At 43.3% G+C, this 19,578-nt stretch overlaps 1 protein-coding gene across 4 annotated transcripts in view; it reads right to left on the bottom strand.

Annotated features, from left to right (window-relative positions):
* The window catches only part of THSD7B (thrombospondin type 1 domain containing 7B), a 310,487-nt gene extending 291,747 nt beyond the window's left edge, over positions 1–18,740 (bottom strand). The window contains exon 1 of one of the 4 annotated variants that reach the window (XM_064661604.1): positions 18,595–18,740. The gene's annotated coding sequence lies outside the window, so the exon portion shown is untranslated. Of the gene's footprint in view, positions 1–16,826; positions 17,169–18,585 lie in introns of those variants that run through there. The other 3 variants (XM_064661605.1, XM_064661606.1, XM_064661607.1) reach the window with 3 other exon arrangements.
* Between the last annotated feature and the right edge of the window lie 838 nt (positions 18,741–19,578).

Here is a 19,578-nt window from a genome sequence, read left to right as displayed (position 1 = left end):
AAAGAACTTTTCTGGGCTAATGTGCAGCTTGCTGCTCATGCCCATGTAGGAGAGCTGAGGATGTGGCCACAGTGCTGCGTCAGGTCGGCACAGAGGGCAAAGCTCCTTCAGGGAGCACCAATTCATCAATCCAGTGACACCAGCAGCAATCCCAGCACACAACACCACCAGTCACCTTTCAGCAGATACACAATATTGAGACATAAAAGAGCTAAGTAAGTTAGAGATGCTCTGCTGAACACCGAGGGCAGTCTGCCTTGCAGGATCCTTTTCGCTACCCAGAGCATCCCTCATCTCTCTGGAATTGCTCCAAGTACATTCCACAGATCAGACAGAATATTTCCTTTTCTCTAATCAGAAAACCAAAACTATTTCCTCACTGTTGTTTCAAGAGAACAGAATTTCAGAGTCATTCTGATAAACAAAAAAATACCCAGTACTGTCAGAAAATGCATTTCTTAGATTTCCTTACTTGCCCACACTGTGATGTTGGCTGTAATTCTGGAAATGGAGCTACTACTGCAAAAAAAAATAAAACCTTTCAAGGCTAGTCAAATGACACATATTTCTAATGTAAAAAACATTTCCCTCATAGCAACAATAACTTCAGACCAAACTCATTGGGGCAATTTCAAAGTAAGCAGGACAATACCACAGCAGAAGACCCACAAGACAGCAAGAGGGGGAAAAGGAAGATAAAAGTCTATTCCTACTTTCCTTTAATTTGCTATCAGTTATCCTTATAGTTTCATCTGCCTCAGGAAAACAGATTTTATTTGTTATTACTTATAAAGTACATTTAATTTTGAAACAATTACAAAAGTTTGAACTTTGTTCCATTTTAAAATGTGGATGTTTTTAAGGGATCTTTCTTTTTTTACTAATAAGCTGAAATGTTGAGCATCTTCACACTGGCAGCGCTTTCCCACGCTCTGGGAGTATGGAAAGGTTACAGAACATAGACATGAGCTAACTTTGAAACCCAGAGAGGTACCAGGACATACACACAGGCCTTCCCTTCACAGGAATATCAACATGGGAGAGTAAGTCTTTACACAGTGTGGGGAACAAAAATCAAAACTGCACATCAGAGAACTCTGTCCCTCCCAAGTACTTTTTATTATTAACACACAGAGTTCAGTCCCACCACGATGCACTTGTTATCCACTAGTCAGTAGTCCACAAAGGATTTGAGAGTTTCCAACCTATGGGCTGTGGTGTAGACAGGACAAGGCATGGGAGGAAGGCTTGTCATACCTTCAGAAGAAAATAAAAATTCTACTTAGTCTTATTTCCAATCATTCTGCAGAAATGTTAAAGGCCTTTGCAAAGATACTTTTTTGCTATTTTTTTAAAGCTCCATTAGCACATACATCTCCATCTGAGGCACTCACCAGGGTACATGATTTGTCATCCCTAAGTACTGCCAGGCACTAGGGAAGATAAGCAACTCTGAACATGGAGTCCAGCAGCATGGCCTCAAAGAACTCAAGTTTAACACAGGGGAAAAAAGGAGACACAAAAAGACTCAAGCACAACAAGTATTTCTACATTTAAATGTACAATTATTTACTGCAAACCAGTAACACCAGTCTTGGCTGCAGAACCCACAAGCTCCCTTGTGCTCAAGCCTTTTAGGCCACATTAACTCAGCTTTAAACCAAAAGCGACTGCCTTCAAGTGCTGCAAAACTAAATCAATCACTGATTGACTGGTGAGGAGGTCCTGATTTATAGTGTGCCTGAGCTGACCTGAAGTAAGTGACAGCTCTGACTAAAACAGAGGATCAGTGAAGCCAGAGATTAAGCTCTGTTTCAATAGAAACTTTACACAAGCAAGAAGATACTTTAAAAGCTCAGGCTGTGATCCTGTGAATTGTTTAAGAAAAGGATATGAAAATCTGGAATATCAAAACAATAATATTAATGGCTGGAAGCAGATTCTACTTAGGTTTTTTCATTTCTGCTTAAACTCTTTCAAGGCATGTTGACAGTCTATTTTCCAGTTCCACTGCTTCTGTACAGTGAAAAATTTATTTAAAGCTAAGTACAGGACCACCGGCTTTTGCATTCCCATTTAAGTCTCCAAGAAACCTCACACAGACTTCGGTGGGTTTCAACATTTTCCTGTTTCGCATTTCCTCTTTTGGATGTGCTCATGGAAAGAAGCAACGAGGGGGAAAAAGGGTGCAGAGACTGCAAAGTGAGAGAAGCTGTTAGCTCAGTGAAAGGTTTCCACTTGTGACTGTATTTCATACGCATTTGTCCAACAGAAACCAAACTTTGTTACCAAAATTTTTCATTAGAATAAGATATCCATGTGTTACAGCTTGTTAGAGGTTACATGGAGTGGGTCAGTCACACCATGGCAGGTATCTGTCGTTGTGACATGGTCTCAGTCAAGCATCAGTAATGAGCAATGCTTATTTTAAGTATTTATATCTGGTTTCATAGTTCCTACACAGCATGGTCCAAGGAGACATCTTACACTGAGTTAGTCAACAAGTCACTGAAGAGATGTAGAAGGGTTTTATCCTTCACTGAAGGGGGAGCACTTGACCCCCAGCACATCAACAGAGGCTCCAGCACATCACGCAGACAAACCATTCCAGTGTGATCTTTGCAAAGGAAGCGAAGAGCTTCTCCCATTTCTCCATCCAGGATTTCACTACTTCAAATTTTGTAGATAAATGACTGATTGCATTTTGCCTTAACTGTTTTGAACTGAGCATGATCTTGAGTTATCTGGAGAGAAACAACCATTTCTCTTTCGGCAACAGCAGATGCATTGAGCGAGGGCAGCCATGACTTCGCAAGAGGTGCCACAGCTCACCCAAGTTTTCCAGAGCATGGAAAGGCAAAACAGTCCCCAACTGGAGCTGCCAAGGTCAAGAGACTCCCCACAACTTAAGTATCAGGATGAATAGAGAAATGTTGGCAACCAGAAAAGTTCTCTATTACAGAAAACAAAATACTGGAAAGTGCATTTGACTCCTGAGCATCCCCAGGGAATTTATTACAGCATCTTGCTGAAATGAAACACCAACACTGGCTTCCTGAAAAGCAAACGTAACTTTTTTTCCCCCAATCTCTTTAGACATTTCTTGTATTTCTCTCCCACTATTTTCCTATTGGCAACCCCACTTCTTTAAGTGAACCAAAGCCATCATCCCTTATTCAAGTATTTTCACAAACTGTGCTTGCTCTCATGGCATCTATCAAGTGTAATGTTAATGACTGTGGGGAGATCGAGTTTATCTTTTGGTCTTCAAGCACATAGTTCATCATTCAAACTTTGTACTATTGGACTATAGTTAAATGTTATCTGAAATCCACAGTTCTTTGTTTTACTTCCTTTTCTCTCTCCTCTTTCTCTGTGTGTGGTTTTCTCTTGGGAAAATGCAAGTTCTTACAGATTAGGCTTCCCTATTTAAAACTGAATACGGTGTCTTATACTCTGGGTACTGCTCAAAGGCAAAGCAAGTATTCCAAATTTTGTCATCTGGGGCAAAAAAAAAAAAGGAAGCACGTTAAAAATCATTTTTAATTTATATTTTTGGGCCTGGGTCCTTCTAGGGGTTAATCATTTCACTTCTCCTGCAGAGTGGCTGCAGTAAGGCAGAAATAGCAATGGTGCAATTCTCCCCTGCAGTCCAGCAGTGCATCTTAAGTCAAGGTTTCCTAACAACAACTTCTGTGAGAATTAGGACATTTTGGAATGTGAACTACAGCTGTTAGTAGGACTTGTCTTCCACAGGGGGAAACAAAGGAAGTTATTAGATTCCATATATCTTCAACTGCCTCATACAAGGCAATTTTTCTCAGTCACAACTTTTAGGATTTTTTTAAGTGTGTGTGTCCCCACACTAAAACATACAGAAAAGTATAACATATATCCCATTCATATATGTCAGGAGATCATAACCTATGCTTTTCCCAGGATACTCCAGGACTCTAGACGCCTGTTATGACAAACACTTTTTGCTCTTCTCTTCATTCTCCTTTTCCCAACTTTCCGACGTCCCCACCGCACTCACCCAGGACTCCCCGTTGCAGTGAAGCCCCAAAGCTCCCCGGAGCCAAACTCTGCAAGGCTGCACAGACTCCGTGCACGGAGCTCAAACTCAGCTCCCAGCCTTTCAAGCACTCCACACCAATCTGCTGTGTTGTTCAGCAATCTGTGCTTCCCCCAAGGCTGACTGCAGAAAGAAAGCTCCCTCCGTAATCCTTCCTCGCGGAAGCAGATGCCACAGCACCTCAAAGCACAGAGGATTACATCAAGTGCACGGCTCTCCACTGCAAAGCATATGTACAGACAACTCAAAATACACTGATACAGGTTTTAGGGAGATCGAGAGCAACTGTGAAGATGGGAAGGAACCAAAAATCCCTAATATCTTCTTTTCCATTCTGCTAACAGGATTTTTTTCTTGTTTCCTAGTACTGCTCTACGGCAAACAAATGAGAATCCATCAAAATCTTTCATTAAACCATGCAAAGCATAAAAGACACTGTTTGAAAATGCTAAAACAGCCTAACAAATGAAAACAGTAACAACTTCCTCAGTTACAGCACAGTCACTCAAAACTCAGTTACATTAACCTTTACTTCATGCAAGAAAATTCCACTTGGAGCAGCCTGAATACCCCCTTCTATGCTGATGGTTACTGTGAGATACACACAGAATCATTTAGGTTGGAAAAGTCCTCTAATTAAACTCAAGATCAAGAATTTACAAAGTAATCAGGATATGGAAACAGAAATAAGATATTTTTCATCTCAGTAGGATCAACAAGCACATTTTTTTTTATAAACATTTACAAGCTAATGACTGGAGACTCTCTAGTTTCTGCCTCCCCAGAAAGTTTCAAGTATTTTAAGAACACAAGTAAGGTTTCACTCATTACTCTAAATTATCAGTTAGAAAGGAGACTGAAGTCTATTTTCTAATGTTCTTTTTCTTGATCCCGCAATGGCTCATAAACGTGGCTTTACTAGAAGAATTTTGGGTTTGACCTCACATCAGATCAAACCTTTCTCTTATTTCTGTCTGTACAATTTTGAGGAATAAGGACAAAAAGAGCATTATCAAATAAAAAAAAAATGCTGTCACAGCAAAAATAAAAAATTCATAACGAACTGTAGAGACCTATTGTGGCTCTTTGGTGCTTAAACCCAGAAGGATTTTCTCATTTATTAACACCCTATCCTTGTTCAACAGCATACTAACGAAGTTAATCTAAAGGCTAAATTTCAATTATGAATCACAGAACCACATCTCTGCTCCCTGATTGCTCAGATAATCTGAATTAAGCCTTCTCCTATACAAAGCACAATGGCTGACTGCAGATAAAAGTTCCCAAACATCAAAAATATTCAGTCCAGAAGGTAAAAATCTGACAAACACCTGTTTTCACGTCCATTCGATAACTCTCCGGCAAAGTAATGATTTCTAGTAACTTGACAGGCTGCTCACTCACCCAAAATACGCTGCACAGGCTTGAACAATAAAAGGAACTGCAAATGCTTAAATCTCTCAGGCTTACAGCCAAGACAAAGTCTTCAGCCAGAGTAAAAAAGGGTTTCCATTTGCTAAAATAATTTAGGAGAAAACGTTTTCCTCTTGAGTACCTACGGTGCATTTGTCCTGGAACAAAACCCCAGAGAGCCGCCAAGGAAAACCCGGATCGGCGAGCGGCTGCATCGCTTGGCTGTTAATATGCACGACTACAGACCAAAATGTGGGGTTTCATGACGTGTCAACGCAGCTCAAATGAGGAGCTGGAGCTGCAGAACTAGAAAAAAAACCCAAAATATGAGTAATAACAACGACCTGGATCATTTGCTTCCAATTGCTTCTGCAAACAGAAGAGTGATGACGCTCACAAGAACACCAAACTCTCTCCCATCTGAAAGACTGATAGGGAGGAAACGTTGCATCTGCTTTTTAACAAGACAATAAAGAGAAGCTGAACCGCCAGCCTTCAGCTTTTAGCTGACAGAACGAGGCACAGAAGGACTGTTGGCTTCTGATGGGAGCCCAAGGAGCAAGAAGGAACCAGAAGACAGAAAGCCATGAGTTCCACCTTAGAGCAAACCCAGGTCAAAGAAACCAAAACCTTCCAAATGATCTCTCAGAAGTGTTTTCACCATGAACTGCATATGATTTCCAGACAATGTAACAACTCTACGGTCAATTCCTCCATTTGTCATGGAGAGGGAAACACAGAAAGAGTAAATGCACCATAAGCAACCATTATCTGACCATTCCTGGGAGTAAAAAATTCAGAGGAGATTTTGTCCCAAACCTAGGACCAAGCAGTGATAAACTCCTGCTTTACACACACCTATCAGCTCCTTTTCACACTCCAAGAATCAAGCTCCCAGACAGGGAGAAGACTGCCAAGCCTTGCTGCCATTCCACAGCACTAGAACACACGTCAGGCATATTCAACTACTTATTCACTGAGTAGCAAAGACTTTTCTTTCCTCTTTCAGTTAGACCAAGTCCAACATAAGCATCCACACCTTCACAGCAGCCACGGCACTACTGAAGGTTTCTACTGTTCCAAAACATAAATATTAATCCCTTCAGTTCTTCGATTCCAGCCTCAGTCTACTGGTACCTCTTTTCACTGCCTTTTTTCTTCCAGTACATGTCACCCAGTGGGAAGTTATCAGCGCCCAGATGATCCTCAGATCCTAAAAATAAATTCTTATCATTAGCACAAACAAACAAACAAAACAAAAAAAAAAAAAATTTTTTCCCCAGGTGGTCAAGATGTTCATAATATTCTCTGTTTTGGAAATATTGCTTACTACAGCATTGATACACAGATGCAAAACCATTTGGCAACTACATCCTTCCCAAGCACAAAATCTTCTCATTGTCAAATACCACATGAGGGTTTTGCTTTTGTGTTTGACTGGATGCTGTGCAAGTTTTCCTCTGTGCCTTAGTCCTTAAATGAGCTGTTTCTCAGCAACACACTCTCACTTGTCAGACTGAGCACCAGGCACGTATGTATATGCTTAGCAATATGCTTGGTGGAACTTGTCATTCATAGTTTTTACCGAAATACATCTTAATTGAGTAGCAGCATTACACCACAAATGAGCCAGAAAAAAAGGCCAGCAATAATGACAGACCACTAGAAATAATCTGTTGCCTTCTGGGTAAACTGCTCAACGCTAAAACTTATTATCTGCAAAAGCACCTTTTGAATCACTTTTGTTTTGCCCTGTGGAATACCTTAATGTTTCCATCGGTAATAAAATTTCTGGCTTGCAATACTGCCCTCGTCTATAACACTGCAAGAGAAGGGAAGGGAAACACAGAACCACTGTTATTATTAAACCTTTAAGTTACAGAGTTAATTCCAGCTAAACACTTTTATCTCTTGCACTGCTTATATGAAGTGGATTTTTTTTTTTCCAGAAGGAAATCTAATTTTTTGCACCCCGGCGTCGAAGAACTCCATGGCCATCCATATCTGCACCGGCTCCACTGGTGCTCCAAGTAATCTGTTAAGCAGCACATCCCCAGCTGGGGACTGTAATTAGGGTGCAAACTGCCATACAATCCCCTTGCCAGATTGATGAAGGAGACCTCTTACAAGGTGATCCAGAAGGCAGTGTTGAGACCATTAATCATTTGTCCGTCGAGGGGAATACAAAAAGCTCTGCCACCAAGAACATTACACTGCAAAAGTGTCTTGACAAAACTAACTCCTAAAAAAAACTACTGAAGTTTTAATTAAAAGGTCAGACATTAGGTACTGTATTATTTTTAAAAGTTTGAGATAAGTTCACATGGAAAAAAGCTTTACTCAGATGCCAGACAGAATTAGACACTCCTGCTTTGCTACTCCTTTTAAACACTTGATCAGCTCGGAGGGGTTTTAGCTCTGCAAGCAGCATCCCCAGATAGCAAACAAATGTAACAGTAATCTACACAGCAAGCTTAAATACACTGCCAGGCTGCCAATATTTCAACCTGCAACTATTTGTTTTCAGGGATTTGAATCCACAGAAGATGCAAGTATTTTCTACAATGTATAATTGCAGATATTGCTGTTATATATAAAGCACAAAAATTCATTCTACAGGGAGAACACCAGATCTGGAACACCTGCCTAACAGGGTTTCATTGTCCATCCTAAGCATGTAAGTCTTGGCTCTGCCAATATCAACTAAATTTTTTTTTCATAGGCTTACTATAATGAAATATCTCAAGTGCTTAAAGTTGAGTTTAAGTGTTTCCCTTCTTCACCATTATATGATCCAAGAAGCAAGCTCACATTGTCCTTAGAGAACTCATGAAACTACCAAGAGGCAAAAATCAAGATCCCTTATGTAGTCTAAGGGTATATTGCAAGAGTTTGAAGTATTTTTTCTTTGGAAACAACTTTTGAGCCTTCTTTTGTATGCAACCTCATGTTTTACTTACCACACCATCCAAGATCATCAGCATCAGGAGTTTCTCAGCTACATCCACCAGCTTCACGTGCCCTCCACCTGAGCCCAGCCTAAGGAGAGCCAGCCTGGCAGGGTAAAGGAGGAGGGTCCTTCTAGAGGTCAATCATTTCACTTCTCCTACAGAGTGCTTGCAGTAAGGCAGAAATAGCAACAGTGCAATTTGCTAAAATTGCAATTTGCACAATGGTGCTCCCTTCCCCACCTTGGAATTATCTGGAATTTTAACAGCATTGCCTCAGAGATTTCTGCTGTTTCAAAAGCAATCAAAATCTGTCCTATACAACTCTCTTCCAGAGTAACAGAAAATAAATTTCCCTGTAGAATGTGCAATAGGGAGGAAACATAATCCAAACACATCATTACATTGTCCAACAGGATTTGCTTACAAACTCTAAAACTACCCCAGCGAAGGCAAGCTGCTAGTAACTTTGACAAAAGAGCAATCAGCAGTATTCTTTTTTTTTAACTGAAAAAGCCAAATCTAAATCCTTCTCCACAGATCATCAAGAAGCATATATGTAATCAAGAGAAGAAAAAAAAAATCTGCCACCTGTAGCTATGAAGTTAAAACAATTTAAATATTTAAAAAGCATTCTTGTTTGCAAATGATAATAATTTCCCCACAAGTATTCTCATTCCCTAGAGATAAGACAATTTTTCCTAAAGGATGCAGCGAGGGAGGCAAAGAGTAGTGAAGGCATCTCGGGAGTGAGGAAAACCAACAAAATTTTTAGCATCAAGCGTTTTTTACAATGAGGACTCCTTTGCAAATCTAACTGTAGACACAACAAAGCTTTTTATTTGTTTCTTCAACACTGGGAAGTTTCGATTTCCAAAATTCTTCCTTGCATGAATAAGCATGTAAGTAATCTTCAGAATATGTGAGTGAGAGAAGGAAAGAAGAAATAGCTTCATCATCATTATATAGAATCTTACAGGCAGCTGTGGAAACCCAAGTTTCTTAAAAATTATTGTCATGATGAAAAAAGCATAATCCATTTCAACAGCAAGTTCCATCATGTGCCACTGATTCCTTCAATATTTACATTGTTCCACGACAGTCTGAACTAACAATAAGAGCTCAGCAACACAGTGCATAAGATAATTCATATATTCTAAGGCACCACATCTTTTTTGATCAGTCAGTAACATTAAACCATCACCTAAGAGAACGGAGCATAACTTCCAAGGACAACAGTTCAAACCTGAAGATTACAAAACAGAAAATTAAGTGTGGCATCATTTGCTGAAAAGCTGTGATGAAAACCTAGCAGAGACTCAAAAAAAAAAAAAAAAAAGGATTTAAAAATTCAAAACAGTTCTCTATACTGGATGGCCCAAGGCAATCCCCTGTGCACTGCAACATCCCACCCTGCTGTTACTGTTTCCTGAGGCTTGGCCCTGCCCAACAGGATAGAAAAGCACTGAACACAGCACACAGCTGAAGCCACACTGCAGTGCTTCAGACACCAAGTTAACACCCAAGTTAACAGGATGGTGATCTTACTTTGGAGTAACAAGGGGGAAAACCTGCCCCACCTCCCCTGTTTGAGTCTTGCTGTGTTATCACTTACTGGCATTAATATTGCTCTTCCTCCTTAGGCGAGCCCTGAAAGACTCTGATCCTTTATATCCTTTAAAGGGAGCAATTAATGCTGCTATTCAAAGTTTCTGACCTTTAACTCTCAGTCCCAGTAGTGTTATTCAGATTTTCCTTTTCAAGTTTAGCAGAAAATAGTAACTATCTGCGTTTTCCTAAAGGCAGACAGGCATTAATACCAACCTCAAATTGGAGTCCATTTTGGAAAAGTAATTCCCAAATTTTACACCTCCAAATGTGCTCCTCTGTAGGATCAGATGCTTTCCAAACTCTGCCCTTCCAAATTACTTCAGGTTCTGCCTTCCAGAGGTATTTTGCAAACGACTTTGAAAATGTTTTCATATCTTATCCTTTCTGCATGAAGTTTTGCATCCCATTCTGCATTCCCCCCATCATCCTCTGCAGGAGGATGACTATTGCTATGATTATTTTCATGAAGCCACAGTCCCAACTTCCATATTCTTTATTCCTGCTAAACACCACTTCCCACTCAACTTTCCTGCCCCACTTTTTCCCCCACAGCTTCTTACTCAGCTGCCCTGTTGCTTATTTGAGGAATATTTACAACGAGCATCCCAGAATCAAAATAATATATCTACTACTTGTTGTCTTCATCTAATTTGTATTTTTAAACTGTCAACCACAGAGGCTGATTTGATACCCAGAAAACCAAGAGAGCATATCATGTTTGCAACTGCCCCTCTCTCAAATAAAAAAAATCAAATCTGATAATTCCAGCCCATCAATACCTTTCTGCTTTAAACCTTTCCTGATAAGAAAGTCTTTACAGCTCATCTGGAAGATTGACAAGCTGGTATTTCTCCAGACCCAGAGAAAGGGCATTGTACAGCCAAGACTCTTTCAAATAGCCAGGGAAAAAGTTACTCCTATTTAAACAGGGATCAAGACAGGCTCAGCCAGAGCTGCACAGGGAAGGGGCAATCAACCTGACAGTAAACATAATTAGTGTTATACTTCCTGCCAAAATTAGACATGATATAAGCAGATATACAAACAAATTTGACATGATATATTACCAGCGATATTCCTAAATGTATAAAAGGAGTAGAGGATTGGCTTTTTGAAGGGTGGGAGTAGGGTTTTACATATTTTGAGGCGAAAAAACAAATCCTGACGTGCCTCCATAACTTCTGTCTCCATCCTGTTTGTTCATTAAAGTTTCTCCTCTCCTTTCTAGTTCCTATTTCCATCACAGTCAGAGTGACACAAAACATCCTTTTTTTCATTGCAGTTCACTAAAATCAAAGTTGGATCATGTCTCTTTCTCACGTCTTTTCTTCCCTCTTTGTACTCAGAAGCTCCAAGCCATTTGCTGTCTGACCACATTTACAGTCTGAGTCCATTCCTCAACAACAGCTCACTTCCTTGCCTCTCCACTTCCCACTGGCACTCACCAAAACTCCTTCCCCTCATTTCACAGCTCCATTACAAATTGCCACCATCTCCTCACCAGCACTCACACAACCCTTCTCCCTGGTCCCAACACCAATTTTCATCATCTTTGCAAACTTTCTAGTATGAGCAATTTCCTACTATTGTAAACACATTCTACTGGTTCCCTTTCTATAAATCACCCTTTCTCTGTCAACTTGCAAAGCTTCTCTCTATCTGCTCATTCCCAGGTTTGCTTCACTGCAACACTGTCCCAATCCCGTTTTTCTTGATCATTTGAGACCAAACACCTCACATTCATTTCACTCATCCCTCTGTTCAGCAAAAGAAGACAGAATAATAAACTACTGCCACAACCTCTGCAAAGAAATCCTCCCTTACCAAATTCCACACTCAAGCTCCAGAGATACCAAAAAGAAATCTAGAACTGAAGATTAACAAAAGCCACAGAAAATAACTTATTTGAGAGCTACTCTATCCAATGTATATCTTTAATAGAATCATTGAATGGTTTGTGTTGGAAGGGACCTTAAAGATCATCTCATCCCAACCCCCTGCCACAGGCAGGGACATCTTCCACTAGACCAGGTTGCTCTTAGCCCTGTCCAGCCCAGTCTTAATACCCAATTTAGACTTGATACTGAAGAAAAAGAGAGAATCATTCCCAGTTCCACACCAAGGAAGTAACAGGAAGACAACAATCTGCAGTTATCTCAGAGCTGAACCTGGAGGTGATTGGGCTTCTCTGTTAAATGGAATAAAACATTAAAAAAAAAAAGAAAACACCAAAAAAAAACCCACACACCCCCCACACCTCCTTTCCCAAAAGAAAAAAGAGCTGAACTAGAACTGAATCCTTATTTTCTTTTTGCTTCTGCTAGAAAACAATACTAAAGCTTTCATTTAAAGTCAGCCAAGTTTTATTCCCGAAAAATTATGGCTTCATCTGGGGGAAATTTAGCCTTCTGCTTATTTTGTTTCAATTTCCGTTTTGAAACAGAATTTTACTTAAAAATACATTACAATGTTTAGAGAAATTCACCAAGTTCCCAAATCCCCTGACTTCTGAAACAGTGACCTTTCACTAGCAACATGTCCTCTGGGGACCAAACCTGTGTCCTCCCTAACTGGAAGCTCTGGTTGTTCCATTTTCTGCAGCACCCGAACTTGGCACTAAAGTACTTGAGTTAGAAAAAAAAACCTAGGCCGGGCAGAGGTATTTATGACTTTTTTTGATGGAAAGTTTAAAAATTACTTTACCCCAAGAAATAAGTCTTTAACTGGACTTGTCTTTGCTATTGCAGCAAACACTGAGCATATTGCTGTTCATCTCCTGACAAATGACTCTCTGGGAGAATACAAATCATCCGTGCTGAGCTTCAGCAAGGCTCTGGAACAGAGCTCTGTTTCAACCCACCAGAGACAAAAAGCCAGCCACAAAACAGACTCCATCCCAGTGGAAAGCCTCCCTTGCTCATAAACACGAGTCTTAATCCCATTCATTAATGGCTGAACTGCACTCACCTTTATTGTGCTACATCTTCAGGTTGCTCCTCCATCCATTACAGTTTGTGCTGTGGGTGTATTCTCTGTTTTATTAACTGTAATTTAATTCAGTACATATTCCCACACAGGACGGGTGATTTTCCTGACTGTTTCAAAACATTTCACAAGATGGAGCACAGATAAATTTTTAAACAGCAAAACAAGACACACACAGATTGAAAAAAAAAAAAAAAAGAAACATAAGAGGGAATCCTCCTGCGTGTTTCTGTAGGGATGGGTTTGTAAAATAAAGTTTGCCATAACTGTCAAGCCTCCCACCACCTAAGTCTTTTCTTCATGAATGAAAACCATACACTAAAAACTGGTGGTCCAAAACTGTACATCACTGCTGGAGATAGTGGCAATCACAAAGACCACGGCTAGCTCCTGTGCTAAAGGCATCTATCATGTGTATCTGAAATTAATTACAGATTCTTAAATATTTGCAGCCTACAGTTCTCAAAAGTGTCTCAAAATACTTATGTTAATGTCCAGGATCATTACCCCCACAATGCAGTACCCTCCACAGTTCTGCCCTGCCCTCTGCTATCTACTCAGATCAGTTTTGCAATGAAAACCCAGCAATTCAGTTAAAATAGGGGCTTAAGCAAAGATAAAAATCTATCACAAGACTCAATACCACTGTCCTATTGTACACATACAAAAACATTATTTTTTTTAATATAAATACTTACATATCCCACAATGTGCTGTGGCAAGTTCTGCTCTCCACAAAGCCCTGCTGAGCAGGCAGCAGACAGAACCCCACACTGCTGAAACAAGGCCAGTGTGAATTACAAGCTATTGTGGAAGATGGCTCAGAAACAGCCACAATTACACCTAATGACTGAGGAGATCGTTTCATTTATCTTTCCTCGGGAAGGCCACACCAGCCTGACAGAGCCAAATGGCACGAAGTGTCTTTCTGCACGTTCCTGGCAACCTAAAGACAGACAAGGAGTCCCCCCTCACCCCTAGCAAGGCTGGCACCAGAACTCTGCCACATCAACTTAGGCAATCTCCAACCTTCCAAAAACAGCTGTCCACTACCAGAACATCCCTTTCCTGCATAAACACATTTTCTGTTTAAGCAACTGAGTCAGTAAGGTTACTATTTCTCCACTTTCTAATAGTTTTTAAGTAGTTATAAATGTTTATTTCACTTATAAAACCTTTTATTTTCCCTCTCTCCTGGGTCATGCTACCCTTTCAGGTCACATCACCTCAGCTGAAACACTTTTCATACTTTCCTGCACTGCAACTGGGCTTGCACATTCTGGTTTTTATTTGCTTTCTTGGTGGTCCTTGAACCTCTTTCCTCACCCATTCCATGCACTTTCTCAAAACAGCTGCCTGCTCACTGACTGCAGGTGAGGTAGAAAACAAAACAACTCCCTTTTAAAGTTGCTCCCTTATTTTCAGGCACAAATACGAGCATAAGCAAAATGAGACTCCACAGGAAAAAAAAAGAGAACAAAAATTTTTGGCAAAAAAAAAATAGATTTTGTTTCAATCAGAACAAAAGCTTAACAAACAAAAATCATAATAAAAAGGAAGCGCAACTAAGAGCATTCCCAACACAAACGATGCAGCATGTCCTTAATACTGGAGTGTTTTCACTAAATACAGCAGAAGTACAAAGGAATGCCTAAAGATGATTCAATAACGGGGCATTCAAAGCAGAAAGAGCATTACCAGCATGTTCAGGGCAAGCTTGCTAGTCCGAAGCACAGTATATTTTTGTTCTTGTGGTTAAAGCCAGACTGCAGACAGTGAGCACTTGTGCTCAGACACAGAAGTAAGGTAGGACAGTCTATCAGTGACTCAGAGGCTGAACCTCTGCAGCCTCACAGAGTGAGCAGAGAAACCTGCCTTCCTTGCAGAGTTTCTGGTTTTAAATGACCCACACAACTCTCATCCTCCGGCACAAATTCCCGGGTTTTATTTTTTCACATGAACACTACTTTATTTTGCCTGTGGCCCTTTATCTGCTTCCCCTACCACAGTACCCACTTCATCACCACTCTGGAAGCAGCTTTGGCTGTGGTAGGATGCCCAGCTTCCAGAAGGAGCATAGTGAGCAGGGTTCAGCATCCTCAGCACCATCCTGGCCTCACCTGGCAACCACACCCTCATTTCACACCACACCCTCCCATTTACTCTGCTCTACATGATCCTCAGGCAAATAACAGAAAAGGTGGAATGCTATCTCACTAAAGAGTCAACACTTTCAAAGTTTAGGCAAAGAGCTGGAGTGACATTTGGGCAAAACCTCACGGCGTGGAAGGGCCCAGAACACACAGAGCAACACACCACAACAGCACAGAGAGTGCTGGCCGTGCAGTCTGATCTTACCCTGAAACTCAAGTACAACAAGGCAAGTTGTACATGCCAGCCCACATACATGTTTTTAAGTTTTCTGGTTTACAAGCAAACCACACAAGCCGTCACCCTTAGGCAGCTCCAGCAGCATTCCCGAGCCTCAGCCCCACTGGTAACACCGGAGCCTGGGAACTGCTGCCAGGACAAGACGACTTTTCATTTTCTATTGCATTAACAAACCACAGAGCAGCTCTGTTACATGAAAACAATGCTTTTTTCTCACCACACTGAAACAAAACCCCCGAGTTTCAACAAAGATCCTGCAAATTGACAACCTAGACACACACTTTACTAACACACTTCAGGGCAATCCATCAGGACAGTTTCCCTCACGTACAAAAATGCCCCAAGAAGTTCCCAAAGCCGCCTCTGCGTCAGGTGGCTCCAGCAGACAGACCTCTGCCTTCCCCCCCTCCAGCCCATCAATAGCATCAAGCCCAGCTCAGCACACCCCATTAAAGCACAGCATATACCTTTAATGGAGAATGAAGAACTTACCTCCCTGGACAACAGCCTGGAGGCATTTCCATCACCTCTTTAATCTGCAACAGCATCCCTGTTGCTCAGCTTTCAGAATCCCTTTAGGTTAAGGTATGGGAGTGCCAGCAGAGTTGCAGGGCAGGGAAGCAGAGCAGACACAGGTGCTCGTGGTGTCAGTGCAGCACTGTCAACTCTGGCTAATTTATTTTTTGGTATTTTTCTTATCCCACTCTTTGCTTACAGCCTGCACAGCCAGACAAGCTCAGTTGCCTTGGACACCTGGATGAAACCGTTCACATCACAGCACATCTTCCACCAGGACCACCCTGCCCACCTACCAACAGAACGGGGACATCAAAAGCTTCCAAAGTGCAACCACCACCTGGGTTTTCCACTCCCCAAAACCACTCTCGCATCACCACCTCTGTGCTGTTATTCAGCACTGAGCTTGGCACAGAATATTTGCAGCACCTGGCATGGTTCACCCGCTCCAGCTCAGGCTCCTCTACCAGCCCCTGGGGTAGTTAATGCTGCACCCAAACACAAAAGGACCAAGTGTCTAAAACAGGCACGAGAGCTCTGATCATCTGTGTGAGGACGTGTAAGAGACTGAATAGTGGTTAGGGAATAAAAAAAAAAACCAACACAAATTATACTAAAATGCAAGGAGACCCAGGGGAATCCCCACTTCCTACTCACAAACCCTGGAACTTTTGTGCCATCAAAGGCAGCTCAAAGCAGCCCGAGAGCCTCCACCAGAGCAGCGTCAGCAAACACGCGCGGGGTGATCCTTATCGGCACGGCTTTCGAGTGAGGAGACGTCCCTAGAAAGCAGTCACTACAAACACAGTTTTCCTGAATATCATTACTGATCCAGAAGTAATGAAATAGCAGATAATATGGCCCCAGGGTACAAATCAACCACCTACCCTAATGCATACAGATGGAGCTTAACAGCTCTTTTGGTCTTCCATTACCAGAGCCAAATGAGATCTCTGAAACACCATAGTGGCAAAGCAGAAGAGAAAGAAGTTTACTAATGAGTGGTGTTTGATTCTGATTCTTCAGAAAAATGCTTTTAAATCCTGCAATCTGAAAAAAGAGTCTCTGTTTTCACGTATGAAGATGAGTAGACACAGCTTCCCCTCACAGAACCAAGACAAAAAAGCAGAGTGTACAATCTTCTGCTCTCCCCTGGTGTTGCAGAAAAGGCTTTGCTGAGAACACTGCCTAAATACTTTCTGCAAAAATCAACAATGAAACTTCAGTCCCATCAAAGCAAGCAGCAAAACCATCACGACTTACAGCAGCGTCGTGCTCCTCGTGTTGATGTTCGCAGCAGTTAAAGCAGTAACTTCCACAATGCTCTAAAACCAGCCCTGCAATATGTCAGGTACAGGCAGGCACAGAATCTCTCTGCTTCCATCCTTAGGGAAATTTAGCACTTAACACCACGAGCCTACTCCCTCAAAGACACCATGTTATGCATTCTGAGCTGGTCTCATCCCCACGAACCAGCCCAGCCCACACCCCAACACGCCCACACCTGTCTTCTTTGAGGAGTATGCCTGTACCAGAGCACGTCACTTTAATGCCATCTCTTTCACCTTTGATATGGCATTACTTAAATTCCACCGGAATCTTTTCAGAAACTAAAGAGTTCAATGCTCTAGTTAACCAGTTTCCTTGAAGTTTGAAGATTTTACGACGTCAGTTGAACAGCCACCTAATGCACCTGCTGACACAAGGCACTGACAACAGCAGCTCTCAGCCACCTCGTCCTCTCACATGCACCTTCAGTGGTACCCAGCTCTAACAGGTTTATTATCCCACTCACCTGCACACACAACAAACACATCCCCTGCATAACTACTTCTTCCAAAAATTACATTCTCAGAAAATCAATTCTTTAAGCTGATTTTCTGTTTTCATTAGAGGAATTAACCAACACATTTCAATTATACAAAAGAGCTGGAGGCAGCGGTCAGCAAGTACTCTTTATGACCCTCATCTATCCTTTTAAAAGCCTTCTCCAGGAACGCTCAGGCAGGCAGAGGAGTGGGAGGGAGGAGAAGGAACACGACTACAGAGTGCTCATCATATCTCCACACAAATAAAGTCCAAACTCTACACGGCTTGACCTTGAATGAACAACAACACACAAAATAAACACAAGGACGAGCACAAATTAAGAATGAACGTTCAAGGCGATGAGTGGTTAATGAAGAAGCGTATCCGCGTGCCTTGTTTAAAACCTCCGACTGAAGAAACGGGCGGAGGGGAAAAGACAACTCAGACGGACCGCGATGCTGTGGCCGGGGGTGGCTGAGGAAGCGTGGGTTTAGGAGCCACCCCGCACCACGAAGAGCCCAGACCGAGCCGCGACCGCGCTGCCCGCGGCAGCCGCGATACTTTGCCGGCGGAGCGGAGTTGGCAGCGGTGCCGCACCGAGCCGCGGACGCGTTGCCCACCCGAACTTCACCTGCCTCCGGCGACGTCCGTGCCCCGCTACCCCGGCGCGCAGCACCCAGACCGGCGCTCGGGGGATGCGGGCGGGTTCCCGCCCAGCAGCGAGCCGGGAGATCCCGATCGGAGCGCTCCCAAACCCGCGGCAACTTCTGCGGGTCCCTCCATCCATCCATCCCCCCCCCCGCACGCCCCTCCCGGAGCCGAGCTCCCGGAACCCACCGGACCCACCCGCTCTCCCGGCAGCGGGGCGGCCGCACCTCCTCGGCTCCCGGTGCGCGGCATGGAGCCCGGCGCGGTGCGCTGTCGGCGGCGGGTGTGCGGGGCCGGGGCCGGCGCCGCGGGCGAGCCCGGGCGGGCGGGGCGGGACGGGCGCGCTCTCCCCGCTCGGCCCCGCGGCGCGGAGGGGCCGCGGGCGGGGCCAACATGGAGGAGGCGCGGCCGTGCCCGCCCAGCCCCGCACGCGAGCGGCGCGCGCGGCGCCCTCTGCCGGCCGCGCCTGAGGGCTCGGGGCCGGGGCACGGCGAGGAAAGTTGTGGCTCGGGCTCGGAAGGCGGAGGAGACCGAGTTCTGAGCGCGTTTCGTTAAATACACGGTAGCTCTACGAAATCAGTCAGAACTGGGTTTTGATTTATGTTATGGATTCCCGGAGCTGCGTTTTCACCAACCGCCTCGTCCATGCAGCGCGGGGGAAGCTCGCAGTGCTTCCATAAGAATCCCAGGGAATCACGGAAACAACCAGGTTGGAAAAGACCTCTGGGATCATCGAGTCTGACCTGCGACCGATCATCACCATGTCAAACACACCATGGCACTGAGTGCCACGTCCAGTCTTTCCTTAAACACCTCCAGGGATGGTGACACCACCACCTCCCTGGGCAGCCCATTCCCGTTTCTAATCACGCTTTCTGGGAAGAAATCCCTCCTAATGTCCAACCTTAAATTCCCCTGGTGCGGCTTAAGACTGTGCCCTCTTGTCCTACTCCTTGGAGAAGACCCCAATGCCCACCTGGCTACAACCTCCTTCGGGATAGTTCCAGAGAGCAATAAGGTCTCCCCCGAGCCTCCTCTTCTCCAGACTAAGCCCCCCCAGCTCCCTCAGCTGCTCCTCACAGGACTTGTGCTCCAGACCCTGCACCAGCTCCATTGCCCTTCCCTGGACTGTCTCCAGCACCTCAATGTTCTTCCTGAACCGAGGGGCCCAGAACCGCACAG

Source organism: Pseudopipra pipra, chromosome 7 (assembly GCF_036250125.1).
Source record: "Pseudopipra pipra isolate bDixPip1 chromosome 7, bDixPip1.hap1, whole genome shotgun sequence".
Taxonomy (NCBI): Eukaryota; Metazoa; Chordata; class Aves; order Passeriformes; family Pipridae; genus Pseudopipra; species Pseudopipra pipra.
This window is presented reverse-complemented; position numbering and strand designations above follow the sequence as displayed.